Source organism: Cololabis saira, chromosome 10 (assembly GCF_033807715.1).
Source record: "Cololabis saira isolate AMF1-May2022 chromosome 10, fColSai1.1, whole genome shotgun sequence".
NCBI classification, from domain to species: Eukaryota; Metazoa; Chordata; class Actinopteri; order Beloniformes; family Belonidae; genus Cololabis; species Cololabis saira.
This window is the reverse complement of record NC_084596.1, coordinates 7264444-7283758: the sequence shown is the minus strand read 5'-3', so window position 1 is coordinate 7283758 and position 19315 is coordinate 7264444. Positions and strand designations below refer to the sequence as shown.

Genomic DNA, 19315 nt, shown 5'->3' with positions numbered 1-19315 from the left:
CTATTCGGTTTCATCACCCGGCAAAATTCACGTCCAATTAGCAGACTTTGTCATGAAATTGTGCCAGTTTCAAGTGCAAAACCTGAATTCACACTAATATTGTAAGTGACGGTGTTCACTCTCAGTATCATATATAAAAGCAGCAGCAGAACTAAGCAGAAAAACTTGTGTTTGCATTGGCCGGGAATCGAACCCGGGCCTCCCGCGTGGCAGGCGAGAATTCTACCACTGAACCACCAATGCTTGTGAGCAGAGATTTTTTGCCCATTTTTTTTTTTTTTTTTGCAATTTGTAATCACAAAGACTATAAACTATTCGGTTTCATCACCCGGCAAAATTCACGTCCAATTAGCAGACTTTGTCATGAAATTGTGCCAGTTTCAAGTGCAAAACCTGAATTCACACTAATATTGTAAGTGACGGTGTTCACTCTCAGTATCATATATAAAAGCAGCAGCAGAACTAAGCAGAAAAACTTGTGTTTGCATTGGCCGGGAATCGAACCCGGGCCTCCCGCGTGGCAGGCGAGAATTCTACCACTGAACCACCAATGCTTGTGAGAAGAGATTTTTTGCCCATTTTTTTTTTTTTTTTTTACAATTTGTAATCACAAAGACTATAAACTATTCGGTTTCATCACCCGGCAAAATTCACGTCCAATTAGCAGACTTTGTCATGAAATTGTGCCAGTTTCAAGTGCAAAACCTGAATTCACACTAATATTGTAAGTGACGGTGTTCACTCTCAGTATCATATATAAAAGCAGCAGCAGAACTAAGCAGAAAAACTTGTGTTTGCATTGGCCGGGAATCGAACCCGGGCCTCCCGCGTGGCAGGCGAGAATTCTACCACTGAACCACCAATGCTTGTGAGCAGAGATTTTTTGCCCATTTTTTTTTTTTTTTTTGCAATTTGTGATCACAAAGACTATAAACTATTCGGTTTCATCACCCGGCAAAATTCACGTCCAATTTGCAGACTTTGTCATGAAATTGTGCCAGTTTCAAGTGCAAAACCTGAATTCACACTAATATTGTAAGTGACGGTGTTCACTCTCAGTATCATATATAAAAGCAGCAGCAGAACTAAGCAGAAAAACTTGTGTTTGCATTGGCCGGGAATCGAACCCGGGCCTCCCGCGTGGCAGGCGAGAATTCTACCACTGAACCACCAATGCTTGTGAGCAGAGATTTTTTGCCCATTTTTTTTTTTTTTTTTTTACAATTTGTAATCACAAAGACTATAAACTATTCGGTTTCATCACCCGGCAAAATTCACGTCCAATTAGCAGACTTTGTCATGAAATTGTGCCAGTTTCAAGTGCAAAACCTGAATTCACACTAATATTGTAAGTGACGGTGTTCACTCTCAGTATCATATATAAAAGCAGCAGCAGAACTAAGCAGAAAAACTTGTGTTTGCATTGGCCGGGAATCGAACCTGGGCCTCCCGCGTGGCAGGCGAGAATTCTACCACTGAACCACCAATGCTTGTGAGCAGAGATTTTTTGCCCATTTTTTTTTTTTTTTTTTGAAATTTGTGATCACAAAGACTATAAACTATTCGGTTTCATCACCCGGCAAAATTCACGTCCAATTAGCAGACTTTGTCATGAAATTGTGCCAGTTTCAAGTGCAAAACCTGAATTCACACTAATATTGTAAGTGATGGTGTTCACTCTCAGTATCATATATAAAAGCAGCAGCAGAACTAAGCAGAAAAACTTGTGTTTGCATTGGCCGGGAATCGAACCCGGGCCTCCCGCGTGGCAGGCGAGAATTCTACCACTGAACCACCAATGCTTGTGAGCAGAGATTTTTTGCCCTTTTTTTTTTTTTTTTTTTGCAATTTGTAATCACAAAGACTATAAACTATTCGGTTTCATCAACCGGCAAAATTCACGTCCAATTTGCAGACTTTGTCATGAAATTGTGCCAGTTTCAAGTGCAAAACCTGAATTCACACTAATATTGTAAGTGACGGTGTTCACTCTCAGTATCATATATAAAAGCAGCAGCAGAACTAAGCAGAAAAACTTGTGTTTGCATTGGCCGGGAATCGAACCCGGGCCTCCCGCGTGGCAGGCGAGAATTCTACCACTGAACCACCAATGCTTGTGAGCAGAGATTTTTTGCCCATTTTTTTTTTTTTTTTTGCAATTTGTGATCACAAGACTATAAACTATTTGGTTTCATCACCCGGCAAAATTCACGTCCAATTTGCAGACTTTGTCATGAAATTGTGCCAGTTTCAAGTGCAAAACCTGAATTCACACTAATATTGTAAGTGACGGTGTTCACTCTCAGTATCAAATATAAAAGCAGCAGCAGAACTAAGCAGAAAAACTTGTGTTTGCATTGGCCGGGAATCGAACCCGGGCCTCCCGCGTGGCAGGCGAGAATTCTACCACTGAACCACCAATGCTTGTGAGCAGAGATTTTTTGCCCTTTTTTTTTTTTTTTTTTTGCAATTTTTAATCACAAAGACTATAAACTATTCGGTTTCATCAACCGGCAAAATTCACGTCCAATTTGCAGACTTTGTCATGAAATTGTGCCAGTTTCAAGTGCAAAACCTGAATTCACACTAATATTGTAAGTGACGGTGTTCACTCTCAGTATCATATATAAAAGCAGCAGCAGAACTAAGCAGAAAAACTTGTGTTTGCATTGGCCGGGAATCGAACCCGGGCCTCCCGCGTGGCAGGCGAGAATTCTACCACTGAACCACCAATGCTTGTGAGAAGAGATTTTTTGCCCATTTTTTTTTTTTTTTTTTTACAATTTGTAATCACAAAGACTATAAACTATTCGGTTTCATCAACCGGCAAAATTCACGTCCAATTTGCAGACTTTGTCATGAAATTGTGCCAGTTTCAAGTGCAAAACCTGAATTCACACTAATATTGTAAGTGACGGTGTTCACTCTCAGTATCATATATAAAAGCAGCAGCAGAACTAAGCAGAAAAACTTGTGTTTGCATTGGCCGGGAATCGAACCCGGGCCTCCCGCGTGGCAGGCGAGAATTCTACCACTGAACCACCAATGCTTGTGAGCAGAGATTTTTTGCCCTTTTTTTTTTTTTTTTTTTTTTACAATTTGGTATCACAAAGACTATAAACTATTCGGTTTCATCACCCGGCAAAATTCACGTCCAATTAGCAGACTTTGTCATGAAATTGTGCCAGTTTCAAGTGCAAAACCTGAATTCACACTAATATTGTAAGTGACGGTGTTCACTCTCAGTATCATATATAAAAGCAGCAGCAGAACTAAGCAGAAAAACTTGTGTTTGCATTGGTCGGGAATCGAACCCGGGCCTCCCGCATGGCAGGCGAGAATTCTACCACTGAACCACCAATGCTTGTGAGAAGAGATTTTTTGCCCATTTTTTTTTTTTTTTTTACAATTTGTAATCACAAAGACTATAAACTATTCGGTTTCATCAACCGGCAAAATTCACGTCCAATTTGCAGACTTTGTCATGAAATTGTGCCAGTTTCAAGTGCAAAACCTGAATTCACACTAATATTGTAAGTGACGGTGTTCACTCTCAGTATCATATATAAAAGCAGCAGCAGAACTAAGCAGAAAAACTTGTGTTTGCATTGGCCTGGATTCGAACCCAGGCCCCAGGCGAGAATTCTACCACTGAACCACCAATGCTTGTGAGCAGAGATTTTTTGCCCACTTTTTTTTTTTTTTTTGCAATTTGTGATCACAAAGACTATACACTATTCGGTTTCATGACCCTGCAAAATTCATGTCCAATTTGCAGACTTTGTCATGAAATTGTGCCAGTTTCAAGTGCAAAACCTGAATTCACACTAATATTGTAAGTGACGGTGTTCACTCTCAGTATCATATATAAAAGCAGCAGCAGAACTAATCAGGAAAACGTGTGTTTGCATGGGCCTGGAATCCAACCTGGGCCTCCCGCGTGGCAGGCGAGAATTCTACCACTGAACCACCAATGCTTGTGAGCAGAGATTTTTTGCCCATTTTTTTTTTTTTTTTTGCAATTTGTAATCACAAAGACTATAAACTATTCGGTTTCATGACCCGGCAAAATTCACGTCCAATTTGCAGACTTTGTCATGAAATTGTGCCAGTTTCAAGTGCAAAACCTGAATTCACACTAATATTGTAAATGACGGTGTTCACTCTCAGTATCATATATAAAAGCAGCAGCAGAACTAAGCAGAAAAACTTGTGTTTGCATTGGCCGGGAATCGAACCCGGGCCTCCCGCGTGGCAGGCGAGAATTCTACCACTGAACCACCAATGCTTGTGAGCAGAGATTTTTTGCCCATTTTTTTTTTTTTTTTTTGAAATTTGTAATCACAAAGACTATAAACTATTCGGTTTCATCACCCGGCAAAATTCACGTCCAATTTGCAGACTTTGTCATGAAATTGTGCCAGTTTCAAGTGCAAAACCTGAATTCACACTAATATTGTAAGTGACGGTGTTCACTCTCAGTATCATATATAAAAGCAGCAGCAGAACTAATCAGGAAAACTTGTGTTTGCATGGGCCTGGAATCCAACCTGGGCCTCCCGCGTGGCAGGCGAGAATTCTACCACTGAACCACCAATGCTTGTGAGCAGAGATTTTTTGCACATTTTTTTTTTTTTTTTTTTGCAATTTGTAATCACAAAGACTATAAACTATTCGGTTTCATGACCCGGCAAAATTCACGTCCAATTTGCAGACTTTGTCATGAAATTGTGCCAGTTTCAAGTGCAAAACCTGAATTCACACTAATATTGTAAATGACGGTGTTCACTCTCAGTATCATATATAAAAGCAGCAGCAGAACTAAGCAGAAAAACTTGTGTTTGCATTGGCCGGGAATCGAACCCGGGCCTCCCGCGTGGCAGGCGAGAATTCTACCACTGAACCACCAATGCTTGTGAGCAGAGATTTTTTGCCCATTTTTTTTTTTTTTTTTTGAAATTTGTAATCACAAAGACTATAAACTATTCGGTTTCATCACCCGGCAAAATTCACGTCCAATTTGCAGACTTTGTCATGAAATTGTGCCAGTTTCAAGTGCAAAACCTGAATTCACACTAATATTGTAAGTGACGGTGTTCACTCTCAGTATCATATATAAAAGCAGCAGCAGAACTAATCAGGAAAACTTGTGTTTGCATGGGCCTGGAATCCAACCTGGGCCTCCCGCGTGGCAGGCGAGAATTCTACCACTGAACCACCAATGCTTGTGAGCAGAGATTTTTTGCACATTTTTTTTTTTTTTTTTTTGCAATTTGTAATCACAAAGACTATAAACTATTCGGTTTCATCACCCGGCAAAATTCACGTCCAATTTGCAGACTTTGTCATGAAATTGTGCCAGTTTCAAGTGCAAAACCTGAATTCACACTAATATTTTAAGTGACGGTGTTCACTCTCAGTATCATATATAAAAGCAGCAGCAGAACTAAGCAGAAAAACTTGTGTTTGCATTGGCCGGGAATCGAACCCGGGCCTCCCGCGTGGCAGGCGAGAATTCTACCACTGAACCACCAATGCTTGTGAGCAGAGATTTTTTGCCCATTTTTTTTTTTTTTTTTGCAATTTGTAATCACAAAGACTATAAACTATTCGGTTTCATGACCCGGCAAAATTCACGTCCAATTTGCAGACTTTGTCATGAAATTGTGCCAGTTTCAAGTGCAAAACCTGAATTCACACTAATATTGTAAATGACGGTGTTCACTCTCAGTATCATATATAAAAGCAGCAGCAGAACTAAGCAGAAAAACTTGTGTTTGCATTGGCCGGGAATCGAACCCGGGCCTCCCGCGTGGCAGGCGAGAATTCTACCACTGAACCACCAATGCTTGTGAGCAGAGATTTTTTGCCCATTTTTTTTTTTTTTTTTTTGCAATTTGTGATCACAAAGACTATAAACTATTCGGTTTCATGACCCGGCAAAATTCACGTCCAATTTGCAGACTTTGTCATGAAATTGTGCCAGTTTCAAGTGCAAAACCTGAATTCACACTAATATTGTAAATGACGGTGTTCACTCTCAGTATCATATATAAAAGCAGCAGCAGAACTAAGCAGAAAAACTTGTGTTTGCATTGGCCGGGAATCGAACCCGGGCCTCCCGCGTGGCAGGCGAGAATTCTACCACTGAACCACCAATGCTTGTGAGCAGAGATTTTTTGCCCTTTTTTTTTTTTTTTTTTTGCAATTTGTAATCACAAAGACTATAAACTATTCGGTTTCATCACCCGGCAAAATTCACGTCCAATTTGCAGACTTTGTCATGAAATTGTGCCAGTTTCAAGTGCAAAACCTGAATTCACACTAATATTGTAAGTGACGGTGTTCACTCTCAGTATCATATATAAAAGCAGCAGCAGAACTAAGCAGAAAAACTTGTGTTTGCATTGGCCGGGAATCGAACCCGGGCCTCCCGCGTGGCAGGCGAGAATTCTACCACTGAACCACCAATGCTTGTGAGCAGAGATTTTTTGCCCTTTTTTTTTTTTTTTTTTTGCAATTTGTAATCACAAAGACTATAAACTATTCGGTTTCATCACCCGGCAAAATTCACGTCCAATTTGCAGACTTTGTCATGAAATTGTGCCAGTTTCAAGTGCAAAACCTGAATTCACACTAATATTGTAAGTGACGGTGTTCACTCTCAGTATCATATATAAAAGCAGCAGCAGAACTAATCAGGAAAACTTGTGTTTGCATGGGCCTGGAATCCAACCTGGGCCTCCCGCGTGGCAGGCGAGAATTCTACCACTGAACCACCAATGCTTGTGAGCAGAGATTTTTTGCACATTTTTTTTTTTTTTTTTTTGCAATTTGTAATCACAAAGACTATAAACTATTCGGTTTCATCACCCGGCAAAATTCACGTCCAATTTGCAGACTTTGTCATGAAATTGTGCCAGTTTCAAGTGCAAAACCTGAATTCACACTAATATTTTAAGTGACGGTGTTCACTCTCAGTATCATATATAAAAGCAGCAGCAGAACTAAGCAGAAAAACTTGTGTTTGCATTGGCCGGGAATCGAACCCGGGCCTCCCGCGTGGCAGGCGAGAATTCTACCACTGAACCACCAATGCTTGTGAGCAGAGATTTTTTGCCCATTTTTTTTTTTTTTTTTGCAATTTGTAATCACAAAGACTATAAACTATTCGGTTTCATGACCCGGCAAAATTCACGTCCAATTTGCAGACTTTGTCATGAAATTGTGCCAGTTTCAAGTGCAAAACCTGAATTCACACTAATATTGTAAATGACGGTGTTCACTCTCAGTATCATATATAAAAGCAGCAGCAGAACTAAGCAGAAAAACTTGTGTTTGCATTGGCCGGGAATCGAACCCGGGCCTCCCGCGTGGCAGGCGAGAATTCTACCACTGAACCACCAATGCTTGTGAGCAGAGATTTTTTGCCCATTTTTTTTTTTTTTTTTTTGCAATTTGTGATCACAAAGACTATAAACTATTCGGTTTCATGACCCGGCAAAATTCACGTCCAATTTGCAGACTTTGTCATGAAATTGTGCCAGTTTCAAGTGCAAAACCTGAATTCACACTAATATTGTAAATGACGGTGTTCACTCTCAGTATCATATATAAAAGCAGCAGCAGAACTAAGCAGAAAAACTTGTGTTTGCATTGGCCGGGAATCGAACCCGGGCCTCCCGCGTGGCAGGCGAGAATTCTACCACTGAACCACCAATGCTTGTGAGCAGAGATTTTTTGCCCATTTTTTTTTTTTTTTTTTGCAATTTGTGATCACAAAGACTATAAACTATTCGGTTTCATGACCCTGCTAAAAGCAGCAGCAGAACTAAGCAGAAAAACTTGCTTTCCTTATCGCCCATCTACATCCCTTTTTTAATTCTCTCGTCAGCCACCAGGTTTATGAACATCTGCAACTCAGAGTTGGATCACCAAACAGACGTTTGCGCTGTATAATGAAATCACCGTGAGCCGCCAGTCGCTCTCGCGCTGACTCCCGCTTCCTGATTCAAACGTCTGACGGCCCCGCCCCCCGACCATTTAGTGGCGTGGAGGGTGATGACGTCAGATATAATGCCGGCTCAGCCCGGTTAGAACCTCGGCAGAATGGTTACAGAAACCCACCCGCCTTGGCCCCTAGTGGAAAAGCGCAAGAAGGGGGGGGGTGGGTAGAACCGAGCTGAGTAGATACTAGTGGAAAAGGGCCATATTAGAATGTTGTAATGCAATGGATGACAACACATGTCTAACTGGATATACCTGCAAACATGCAGCTTATACAACAAGAAGTTGATGTATAAGCTAAGGCACAAATGGCGGTAAGTAGCTTGTGATATTGAAGAAACCATCATCAAAGAGTTACTTTCCCTGACATGACTGCTCACCTTCTCATGTGGCTGGAAAACTGTGACGTCTCATTCAGCTGTTTCAGGTACTTTCCTGCAGCGTTGGTATAGCAGTCTACATGGCTGCTTGCCAAGCAGTTGACCTGGGTTTGTTTCCCAGCCAATGCAAGAAACATGAGGTCTTCATAAGTGTAATGCTTTTTGTTGGGGAAGAATATGTTTTCGACAATCAGACTTTACGAAATTGTACATGGCTTCAAACTTTTTTTGGAAATGAGTCCTAATTGATGACTTGACAGACATTAAATTAGACATATAGTCTCACACATATATGCGCAAGTAGACAGGTAACATATATCTTTATGTGGCGGCACGTTCACTATTATTTAAGTTTGGGATCTGAAGATCTTTTTCTGTTTACCGACAACACCACCTTTGATTTGGGCCCTAGGACCCATACTAAAGGTCAATCATCACGTCTACAAAAGGACACGAAGGTTCGTTCACTCAGGGATGGAGATAGGGGACAGAGTTCAATAATACAAACAATATTTTATTATTTAAAAAAGGCACATTGGTTGGGGCAATAAAACAAAAAAGGATCCCAATTGAAGAAAGGGGAAAGGGTTTATGGACTAGGCCTTACCGGCTTACCTCTTGGCATGAAAGGGAAGCAAGATGTAGGTTTTCACCATTCACACATCATTCCAATGTTGGTCTTCAGGTAAAGCATTGTACTACATTCAAACAAACACACATTTATTTCAGCCAAATGTTCAAGCATGTGACAAGTTGTTGTGGCCGAGTGGTTAAGGCGATGGACTTGAAATCCATTGGGGATTCCCCGCGCAGGTTCAAACCCTGCCAACAACGGTTAATGCTTGAACATGCAAGAAGACTTGCAGTTCTTAACCATAGACTAAAATGTCTTTCAAAACTAATCAGAGGAGTTTTTATGTGTTATCCCCAGCATGCATTAATAGGTAACATCAGCCTACATTAAGTTAGTTTTACATTTCTTTCTAAGCAGTCGGCCCAGGTTTTCAGTTTTGGCATGGAGCTGCTTCAAACCTATAACGAACTGCTTATTTCAATGGGGTCTTTATGGAGGCCCTGTGGCTTAGTTGGTCAAAGTGCCTGTCTAGTAAACAGGAGATCCTGGGTTCAAATCCCAGCAGAGCCTCTAAACTCAAATGTCTTGAAGGTCGGAAAGATCACATTTCTCTCATTCCTGGTTCTGGCACTATTTCTCACATGCTTTCTTAATTATAGCAGAGTACTTTGTCAAAAGTACTCCTGCTCTTAGTGAATGTGGATGCTCTCTGTTTTGTCATTCTTTTGGAACCCTCTCTTTTCATATCCTGCAAAAATGTGCGTATGAATCGTGTAGGGGGGGGAAGGAGGGGGAGCGGAGGCCGAAGCCAGGAGGCAGGACCAGCAGAGCCGGCCCTGGAAAGACGCCCATGTTCCCCCGCCGGCCATCCAGTAGCGGGGGCCGACCCTCCGAGCCGGGCCAGGGCCCCACCGTACCTCCACGGGCGCCCCCGGCGCCGACGGAGCCCCCAGTCGGAGGGGGAAACGGTCCATTCCCCCCTGTGATCCTGAAAGGATCATTAATCATTATCCATATTCCTTGACATGCATAGTTCTCACACTTAGGGTATGTTAATAAAGCGCAAAAACTTCTTCAGTAAGAGAATATTTAACATAAGTAGTTCCATCCCACAGCGAGGATCACCATCTGAGACACTGTCCCAGCTGCTAAGACGTGGCGTGGGTGGGTACAAAAGAAAGCCCTGTTCATTCAAATGTCAACTGTCAACGACAGTTGTCATTATCAAACCTCTCCAAGTCTATGGTCTCTTTCTAATGGCGCTTTTCCACTAGTATCTACTCAGTGCGGCTCGGCTCGGGACGGCTCGTCTCGCCTCTACCCGCCTCTACCCGCTTTGTCCCCGTTTGTTTTTCCACAGCCAGTTTAGAAGTGGGCAGGTTGGGGTGAAGCTGCTGGGATGTACTCGATTGCGCAATCCTTTTGTTCGTGTCGGCGCTGATGAGAAATCAGCTGGAGCCGCGAGCGGCTGAGAAGAAAACAGAGCTCCTGTGGATCTGATCGTTCCTTATCGCCCATCTACATCCCTTTTTTAATTCTCTCGTCAGCCACCAGGTTTATGAACATCTGCACCTCAGAGTTGGATCACCAAACAGACGTTTGCGCTGCATAATGAAATCACCGCGAGCCGCCAGTCGCTCTCGCGCTGACTCCCGCTTCCTGATTGAAACGTCTGACAGCCCGACCCCCCGACCAATCAGTGGCGTGGAGGGTGATGACGTCAGATATAATGCCGGCTCAGCCCGGTTAGAACCTCGGCAGAATGGTTACAGAAACCCACCCGCCTTGGCCCCTAGTGGAAAAGCGCAAGACGGGGGCGCGGCGGGTAGAAGCGAGCTGAGTAGATACTTGTGGAAAAGGGCCATATTTGAATGTTGTAATGCAATGGATGACAACACATGTCTAACTGGATATTGTTAAGTCAACTCCAATTTTCTCCAACTGGACAACAAGGACAACAACTCAGCTTCTTTCCAACCTCTTCCAACTTTATTTTTCCAACTTTTCAAATCAATTTGTTGGTCTTTGTTGGGGGTCTTCGAATAGTAGCGAAGTTAGGTTGTTAACCTTAAAACAAGAAAACATATGATTAACAACATTGTCAAAATAAACAATAATTTTTTAAACAAAAAAGTCCTGTTTCAGTAGTTATATTTTTAAACATTTCTAAACAAATAATGTCTCTTAAATAAACAATTTGGTTTTAAACAAAGTATTTTTAAACAAACCCTTTAACAATTATTTTAGATTATTTAAGTATTTAAACAAATGTCATTTTGAACAAACTAACTGTTTTTAACAATTACATTTTAAATGGTCGAATTAAATTACAATAAACCATCTTTTAATTAAAGTGCCTTCAACACACATTAAACAAAGTGTCCTTTAAACAATAATTTTAAATAAGTTTTAACACTAAAGTTTTTTAAACAAAAGCATTTCTTTAAATTACTTTTACTATGAAAGGTAGACACTTTTAAATTAAAGTCATACTAATCATTTACCAAAGTCAGTTTTAAATTATTAACCATATTTTAAATTAAAGCAATTCTATCCAAAATCATCATTAATTAAATTCAGTTGAAATTAAAGTTAATTAAAGTATTAACTTCAACTATTTAACCAATATATAAATTAAAGTCAGCATTTTAATCACATTATTTTATAAATTATAAAGTAATAATGTCAAGCAGCATTAAAGCAAACATGCTGAAATGTAACTTTGACTAAGTTCACCTCTAATAATAATAATTCAAATTAAAGTATACTGCAAGCTTTTAAATATACCATATTAACTTTTATCTAGATAAGTCAAGTATAATTATAATGAATGGTATAATAAATCAATACTCAAGCAATCTTGTGACTATGACTATGTAGATGTGACCATGAGCCATGAGCTTGTAGCTTAGCTCTAACATTTTAGCAAATATTTAGGCATTTTTATAGTCTTTTAAGTAGCCTTTTAAATTCATATAAATATAATAATAAATATAGTAAATGCAATTAATGTTATAGTCAGCATCTTCAAGTTTTAAGTCATTAGCCACTGGACTATTCAACAACTCCATCTGAGCAATACTGCTCTTGTCAAAGCCAAATATAAAAAGGTATGTATAATGTTATACTAACAATACATTCAGCCACAGAGGAAGATTTAAACAGACTAAACAAAGCAGCATTCACCGACCATTAGAGCCTTGGAGAAGAATTCCAGGAGTAAACTTGCTTGCTTGTTGTTTGGTGTGTGTCTGCATGCTCATGGCAGCAGCTTTCTCAGGTGTTTTGGGTTGGCCAAACGAGCTCCCAGCAGCCACCTTGCTGCTGGTGCATTGTGGGAGTTGTAGTCTTCTGGGTGATTGTCCTGTTCAATATGGAGATCTTTGCCCTCCTGGGTTAGGACTCAACACCTCCCACTTGAGCTCTTGGGTTCCACACAGAGAGGTCACTCAAGTCCTTCACGTTTCTGTTCTTCAATAGGAAGTAGAATGACCAGTCGCCTGACATCTCTATGCAGAATTGTGGCCGGGATGTTTGTTTTGTCACTTGTTTTCTTAGGCTTGTCTTTGCCGTTTGCTTTTGTGAGGGGAACAGGATAGCTGGGAAAGGTCCTCACTAGCACATCCCTTACGACGCCTTTGCCGTCAGTATTGACACTGACCACTCTTGCCAGCTTGTACTGTCCTCTCAGTGCAGTGAATCTTTGATAGGCCAGCAGGAATCCTTCCGACGACTGGTCACTCACCACTTTGGTATGTATGGCTCGGGAAGCCATGCAGCAGAAGACAATGCCCCATACTTTTAGTCTGGTCCTCTTCTTGACCTCATCCTTCACTTCATAGGGGCCGGACAGGTCCATGGTGGTGAATTCAAAGGGTGCGGCTGGGCCCATCCGCTCTGGAGGTAGGTCAGCCATGATTTGTTTGCACTTCTTTATGTTGTTCTTCCTACAGACAGTACAGCTGTCAACCACTCTCTTGGCAAGTCTCCGGCCGTTTATCACCCACGCTCTCTTCCTCATCCGAAGAAGGGTTCCTGCTACACCTTCATGGTTTGCTTTGTGGGATTCTTCAGCCAGCAATGTAGACACCCAGGATTCGAATGGTAGAACTGGCACTGCTGTCTTATCTTCACTGAACATCTGGATCCTGCCACCACAAACTAGGAGTCCAGAGTTCACATCTTTGTATACTGCCAATCTGCTTAGAGTCGTCTCTGGGAAGGCTATAGCTTCTTGGGCAGCGAGGAAGAGGTCTTCACGGGCTTCGTTCAGCTCTTCTCCAGTCAGTCCAGCTTGATTGGCCTCCCACTTTGACTGTCCTGGTGCCTGTCTCATCCGTTTTAGCCACAGCTTGACAGCTCTGCAAACCCAGGCAATGACTCTCACCAGTTTGGACAGGTTGCTGAATCTTTGTATGTCCACAAGTACTTTGACCCAGCCAGTGGGTTTCTTCTGGGGAAGAGTTGGTTTCACCTCTTGGACATCCGAGATGGATCTGTTATCCGGGGTGACTGGCGGGTTTTGCCGATCAAGCTTGGCTTGAGCCCTTGTTATGGCAGCTGAAAATGCTTTCCTTTGGAGGCTGTCCACGCTCTCTCTGGCGTGGGCAGCTACTTCTCCAGCTGACTTAATGGGCCACTCCTCCAACGGCCACTTCAGGAATCCTGGTCCATTTTGCCAGGTGGAATTCTCTTTTAGATCTTCTGGAGTGCATCCTCTTGTGATGATGTCAGCTATATTTAGGTCGCCACAGATCCACCACCAGTCTTGCACCGGTCCGCTCTTCTGGAGTTCACCCACTCTGTTGGCAAAGAAGGTCTGGTACCCATAACTGTCTCTCTGGATCGCCCCGAGGACCGTTTGGCTGTCCAGCAGATGGAACCATCTCTCGATCTTCATTCGAGCATGTTTCTCCACATACTTTCTGATCCTTGCAGCGAAGACTGCGCCGCAGATCTCAGCTTTAACAGCATCTCCCTTTTGATCCAGGGGTTTCAGCTTGGCTTTGGCTTCCACGAACCGGACCTCAATGCCATGACTTGTCTCCCACCTTAAGTACATCACTGCTCCAAAGGTTTTGTCGCTTCCATCAGAGAATGTGATGCCCCAAGGGTTTCCTTTCCAGTCAGCAGGTGTGAGGCTTCTGTGGAACTTCACCTGGCCAAGCTGCACATACTCTTCAAAGAGCTGTATGGCTTCTTCTCTGAGGCTTTGTGAGAGTGGAAGGTCCCAGGTTTCTTGGGTCAGCTTGCCGCCACCTCCATTCTTCTTCTTCCTCTTGGAGAAGTTCACTGAAGTCAATATGTAGAGCTTGTCTTCGTCAACTTGATAGCCGATGCCCAGGGCTCTGTTGTCTTCTTCCCTCATTTGGTTTGGGAGAATGAAGGTTTGACTTCGTCCAGACTTGGTGGCCTCTGTGTCTGTTCCTTTCCTCCCACTTTGCGCCGACCGGACCCATGGCTTGAGGAAGAAACCGCCAGCTTTCAAAATCTTTTCAACTTGCGCCGTGATTTGGTCAAGTCTGTCCAGGTCGTTGTGGGAGGTCAGAAGGTCATCCACATAGCTGTCTCGTTCAATTACTTTGCGTTCATCTTCTAGGTGAACAAAGTTGGGCAGGTTTGCCGTTTCCCTCATGGCCAACTGTGCAATGCAGCCTGCATGTTTGTCTCCGATGTTGACTCTGGTGATTGCATATTCACTGATCTCCTCTTCTGGGCTGTCTCTCCAGAGGAATCTGTGCAGGTGCATCTCACACTGCTCCAGCCACACAGAGTTGTACATTTTCTTTATGTCTCCTAGAGCTGCATGCACACCTTCGCGGAACCTCAGCAGAACAGCTCGAATAGGGTTGAGTACATCTGGTCCCTTCAGAAGGATGTCATTCATGCTCACACCTTTGTACTTCTGGCTGCTGTTCCACACAATTCGGACTGGTGTCGTCACAGAATGAGGGTTGGGCGCCACCAGGTGGCTCACATACCACACTGGGCCATTCCACTTCTCAATGATTTCTTCAGTGAGTTTGATGGCTGCTCCTCGTTCAACCATCTCACAGATTTGGGTGGCATATGCAGCTTTCCATTCTGGCTCTTTGCACAGTTGCTTCTCCATCCTCAGGAAACAGGCCTGCACTGCACTTTTGTTGTTGGGGAGAGAGGCAGGGTCCACTGTCCAAGGATACTTTGCATCCCAGTGTGGGGATTTTGTGTGATCGTCCTCCTCCTTGTAGGTGAGGCCTCCTTTAATGATCTCATACTCCCTCTCCTCTGCCAGGGTCATTTCCTTTCCTCCAGGTGGACAGTTCCCGCATCGACATCCTCCACATCTTGGCTCGCATGCAGCTCCGATGCTGTCCCAGTGCCACCACTCGAGGAACTCCCGGTTGCTGGCAGCTGTGAGTGTGGCCTTGATGTCATCCACTGGACCTGGGATTTCTCTATATTTGACTGCTGCGGTTCTCATGGAGCGGGCAAAGTGAGTTCGAGATGCATATGCCTCTATCTCCACTTCTTCGTGCAGGTCAGGATGCGCTCCGGCCACCGTCGTCCCCAGTGGACCTACCCACAGGACGAGGTCATCAATCATTCTCACACTTTGGGGAGCGAGCCTTCCTTCACGGTGACTGATGAGGAGCTCAACCTCTTCTGGCCTCTCCAGTTCCTCGAGCTTGACTTCCGGGAAGAATCTGTGCAGAGTTTCTGGCTGAACAGCTTGATGCACCTTGGCTATTTCATCCAATCCATAGCAGACCAGTTCATGAGCTCGTACAGTTCCTTTTGGTGTCTTGACTTGGACTTTCAGGAGGTATCTTCGGGTGTCCACCTTCATGACCATACCACCGACTCCATGTACCACCAGGGTTATCTTCTCCCTCCTCAGCCGCAGTCTGTCAGCAGCCTTATGGGTGATGTAGTTAGTGTCGGATGCTAGGTCAATCAGGGTCCCGATCTTCTGACCAGCGTTCGCAGTGACGTTCATGAGCATCATGATGACAGGTAGCTCGGTGAGACCACTATTCCGCAGTAGTTCAGACTGGCCAGATGCTTTTAGTGTCATCGTGGTTTTGTTGGTGAATGCCTTTCTGCAACGTTCAGCCATCTCTGGGGGAAGATCAGCCAAGCACGCCTCTTGTTCCTCCGTAAGAGTGCCTTTGTTGCTGCCGCCTTTTCCACTTCTCCCATCTCCACTCCGTGGCCTGGACTCTCCCTTCGGACAGAGAAAATAGTGGTGGTCCGCAGCACTTCCTCCCCTCCTGCAGTCCGAATTTCGGCACAGGAAATTGTCTCTGCAATAACCGCCTTCCTCATGGCATCCAAGGCATTTCCTGCATGCTCCAAGCTTCTTTAAGGCAGCCGTCTTCTCTGGGAGCTTTAGTCCCTTGAACATCTTGCAGAAGAATATTTTATTATTATGACTGCTGTCACCACAGATGACACATCCATCAAGCTCTTGTCTCTTGGTGGCTCTGGTGGAGGCAGACTTCCTTCCATTCTTCTTGTCTGCTCGCTCCGGTTTGTCACCCTTCTCCACAACTCGGAGTTGCTCAAGTCTCTCTAGTACGTCTTCCTGATTTTTAAGGAATGTCAAGAGCTGGTCGAAATGGTTCTGAGGTGTGACGTTGTTTGTGGGATCCACCATGAAAATCAGCCAGTTGGTCTTGATGAAATCGGGCAACTTGGTTTCGATGGATTTGATGACAAGAGGGTTGTTTATGGCCCCGGAGTTCCCCAGCTCAGTAAGGTCTGCTAGAGCCTTTTCCACGGACTGTATTAGGTCAATGACCTTTCTGGGCTGGTGCCCCTTCACATGTGGTATTTTGTCAAGTTCTTCTAGGATTTCCACAGTGATGCTTGATTTGTTGCCGTACCTGTTCTCAAGGACTCTGAACATGTCTGTTGCCGTGGTGTATGTGGAAAGTCTGAGGTCTTTTGAGATTTTCTCATCGATGCTGTCTAGGAGCTGTATCTTCTTTACTACAGGCGATCCAGATGGTTCTCCCTGCCGTTGAAGGCTCTCCCAGTCTTTTTTCCATCTGTGAAAGTCTCTCTTGGAACCAGTAAAGGTAGGTAGGGTGGTCGGCTTTATCCTCACGACTGGTGTTGTTGGTTGGGGTGTTGGTGGTGGTGTGACTCCTCTACCAGCGACCAGCAGGGTCCGTGCACCTGCAAACTCAGGCTCTCTCATTCTCAGTGTGAGAAGAGTTCCGTCTATGTCCCTGAGCCTTGCCTTCACTCCATCCCTGTGATCCTCCGGTATCCATTTCTCCCACGTCAACATTGCAGTGGTGGCCTCGTTCCTCATCTTCTCAGAGAGGGTTAGGTGCCTTTCGAATCGCTCCAAATTCTCACTCGTCACTGGCAGATTATCCGCAGCCCCATTTGCTCGCTCAGCCCCACGAATGGCGGTTTCGAGTTCATAGCCTCCATATCTTGTCCACAGGATCTGTCGGACTGTGTCCTCGATTGCGGTCATCTTTACTTTGGCCTCTTTCAGAGTGTTCTCAATGTCGGCTTCTTGCTGTTCACTGAGCTCTGCCTCTTCATCCTCCTCCTCCTTTTTGACTTCAGCCTCCAGGCTGGACCTGTAGTCATCGTTGGAGTCTTGCACAGCTCGGAAACAGTCTGTGAGCTCCTTGTACTGCTCAAGAAGCTCGGATTTGAGCATGCCATCTGCTTCTCTCACAAGGAAGTTGGCTTGCCTTGTAAAACGGCTCTTTGCCGTGGTCCTTTCTTGCTTACAGTCTTTGGCCGTTTTCTCCGCCATTTTTCCTTCTTGTCCACGGCTTTCCTCCTAGCCGAAGCCCTTTATCCTCAGCAAGGGGGTGTCCGCAGTTGGTTAACAACTGTTAAGTCAACTCCAATTTTCTCCAACTGGACAACAAGGACAATAGGCTAGTGACAATGCCCCAAAAAATTTGACATACCCCTACCGGGGGTAGAACAAAACCTAACAATGTTTTTCCTCATCTCTAAGGTGTCCCATATATGAAATGGATTCTTAGGTTAAAATATTTTACTGCAAACATTGTTAAATTGATACATATTGTTATGCACCCCAAACCTAAAAAAGAACCAAAATACAGTCTGGCCGTATGGGAGTTAAGATATATAAACTCATGTAGATTAATAACAGAAGCTCTGACAGCTTTGAAACTTGACATAATTGTGGTCAGGAAGTTGCTTTACCTATTAGAAAAACCTGGATGTGAATATATTGATGTGTGTTACATATAAAGACCTTTGAACACTTTTCCAAAATAAGCGGACATGCAAAAAAAGAATATCTATGCAGAATGTTCTCATTTACTTTTTAGTTGCCTGGCCAGGAATTGTCATAGAAACACATATCATGGCTTGTTGGAAAGATGGGGCTGTGCTGAATCCAGTGATACCAAATATGTAAAGATACCATGCATAGGCAATGTGGTACATCAATAAATGTATGAGGTGTCCCAAATTAAAGAAAGTGAAAGATTGAAATAATCAAGCCTCCACAGCTGACCAATTCAATATTGCTGCAAACTAAGCAGGTAACTTGCAGATATATATATGATGCATTAAATTAATTATACACTCATATGACACCTTTTATCCATACTTGAGATAACACTTTAATTATGGATACATGTACTGTCATATATGATGGCTTGTCGGAATATGTGGTTATGCTGAATCCAGCAATACCAAATATGTAAATAGCATGCATAATCATCAATCACTAAATATAAAACTGTCCCAAATAAAGGAATATGTTGCATTAAATAGCAATGCAACATATTCTGTACTGTACTGTACTACACTGTACTGTACTGTGTGACATCCCCGGGGGATGAGTCTAGCTAATGCAAAAAAAGAATATCCATGCAGAATGTTCTCATTTACATTCTAGTTGCCTGGCCAGGAATTGTCATAGAAACACATATCATGGCTTGTTGGAAAGATGGGGTTGTGCTGAATCCAGTGATACCAAATATGTAAAGATACCATGCATAGGCAGTGTGGTACATCAATCAATGTATGAAGTGTCCAAAATGAAAGAATACCGAAACATTGACATATTCAGTGTCCAGTTCCAAGCCCATAATCAATGGTGAGAATGCGGACCAATTCAATGTTACTGCAACATAAGTCACCTGAGGTAAGCACTACTCTTTATTTATGATACATAAAAAAATTGTATATTTCATTATGGAAACAAATATCCAGTAGACCTAGGTTAAATTGAAATAGAACACCTTTATTAAAATATTTAAATCCACTTGAATTTATTTTGGCTCAAGTCATTACTGCATAATAATTATGTCTTTTCTCTAAACTAGCAGAGGGCAGTAAAGCCTGTACTGCTTACTTAACT

At 43.1% G+C, this 19315-nt stretch overlaps 20 non-coding genes across 20 annotated transcripts; 2 read left to right on the top strand and 18 right to left on the bottom strand.

Moving 5' to 3' along the window:
• Positions 1–172: 172 nt before the first annotated feature.
• On the bottom strand, positions 173–243 carry trnag-gcc (transfer RNA glycine (anticodon GCC)). Its single transcript has one exon. It is a non-coding gene; the product is annotated as a tRNA-Gly (tRNA).
• Positions 244–483: 240 nt separating this feature from the next.
• Positions 484–554, bottom strand: trnag-gcc (transfer RNA glycine (anticodon GCC)). Its single transcript has one exon. It is a non-coding gene; the product is annotated as a tRNA-Gly (tRNA).
• A 241-nt stretch (positions 555–795) lies between these two features.
• trnag-gcc (transfer RNA glycine (anticodon GCC)) lies at positions 796–866 on the bottom strand. The gene has a single exon. It is a non-coding gene; the product is annotated as a tRNA-Gly (tRNA).
• A 240-nt stretch (positions 867–1106) lies between these two features.
• trnag-gcc (transfer RNA glycine (anticodon GCC)) lies at positions 1107–1177 on the bottom strand. Its single transcript has one exon. It is a non-coding gene; the product is annotated as a tRNA-Gly (tRNA).
• Positions 1178–1731: 554 nt separating this feature from the next.
• On the bottom strand, positions 1732–1802 carry trnag-gcc (transfer RNA glycine (anticodon GCC)). The gene has a single exon. It is a non-coding gene; the product is annotated as a tRNA-Gly (tRNA).
• Positions 1803–2043: 241 nt separating this feature from the next.
• Positions 2044–2114, bottom strand: trnag-gcc (transfer RNA glycine (anticodon GCC)). Its single transcript has one exon. It is a non-coding gene; the product is annotated as a tRNA-Gly (tRNA).
• A 239-nt stretch (positions 2115–2353) lies between these two features.
• On the bottom strand, positions 2354–2424 carry trnag-gcc (transfer RNA glycine (anticodon GCC)). The gene has a single exon. It is a non-coding gene; the product is annotated as a tRNA-Gly (tRNA).
• A 241-nt stretch (positions 2425–2665) lies between these two features.
• trnag-gcc (transfer RNA glycine (anticodon GCC)) lies at positions 2666–2736 on the bottom strand. The gene has a single exon. It is a non-coding gene; the product is annotated as a tRNA-Gly (tRNA).
• A 242-nt stretch (positions 2737–2978) lies between these two features.
• trnag-gcc (transfer RNA glycine (anticodon GCC)) lies at positions 2979–3049 on the bottom strand. The gene has a single exon. It is a non-coding gene; the product is annotated as a tRNA-Gly (tRNA).
• A 1168-nt stretch (positions 3050–4217) lies between these two features.
• Positions 4218–4288, bottom strand: trnag-gcc (transfer RNA glycine (anticodon GCC)). The gene has a single exon. It is a non-coding gene; the product is annotated as a tRNA-Gly (tRNA).
• Positions 4289–4842: 554 nt separating this feature from the next.
• Positions 4843–4913, bottom strand: trnag-gcc (transfer RNA glycine (anticodon GCC)). Its single transcript has one exon. It is a non-coding gene; the product is annotated as a tRNA-Gly (tRNA).
• Positions 4914–5467: 554 nt separating this feature from the next.
• trnag-gcc (transfer RNA glycine (anticodon GCC)) lies at positions 5468–5538 on the bottom strand. Its single transcript has one exon. It is a non-coding gene; the product is annotated as a tRNA-Gly (tRNA).
• Positions 5539–5778: 240 nt separating this feature from the next.
• Positions 5779–5849, bottom strand: trnag-gcc (transfer RNA glycine (anticodon GCC)). Its single transcript has one exon. It is a non-coding gene; the product is annotated as a tRNA-Gly (tRNA).
• A 242-nt stretch (positions 5850–6091) lies between these two features.
• trnag-gcc (transfer RNA glycine (anticodon GCC)) lies at positions 6092–6162 on the bottom strand. Its single transcript has one exon. It is a non-coding gene; the product is annotated as a tRNA-Gly (tRNA).
• Positions 6163–6403: 241 nt separating this feature from the next.
• Positions 6404–6474, bottom strand: trnag-gcc (transfer RNA glycine (anticodon GCC)). Its single transcript has one exon. It is a non-coding gene; the product is annotated as a tRNA-Gly (tRNA).
• A 554-nt stretch (positions 6475–7028) lies between these two features.
• Positions 7029–7099, bottom strand: trnag-gcc (transfer RNA glycine (anticodon GCC)). The gene has a single exon. It is a non-coding gene; the product is annotated as a tRNA-Gly (tRNA).
• Positions 7100–7339: 240 nt separating this feature from the next.
• Positions 7340–7410, bottom strand: trnag-gcc (transfer RNA glycine (anticodon GCC)). The gene has a single exon. It is a non-coding gene; the product is annotated as a tRNA-Gly (tRNA).
• A 242-nt stretch (positions 7411–7652) lies between these two features.
• Positions 7653–7723, bottom strand: trnag-gcc (transfer RNA glycine (anticodon GCC)). Its single transcript has one exon. It is a non-coding gene; the product is annotated as a tRNA-Gly (tRNA).
• Positions 7724–9139: 1416 nt separating this feature from the next.
• On the top strand, positions 9140–9221 carry trnas-uga (transfer RNA serine (anticodon UGA)). The gene has a single exon. It is a non-coding gene; the product is annotated as a tRNA-Ser (tRNA).
• Positions 9222–9457: 236 nt separating this feature from the next.
• trnat-agu (transfer RNA threonine (anticodon AGU)) lies at positions 9458–9531 on the top strand. The gene has a single exon. It is a non-coding gene; the product is annotated as a tRNA-Thr (tRNA).
• Positions 9532–19315: the final 9784 nt, after the last annotated feature.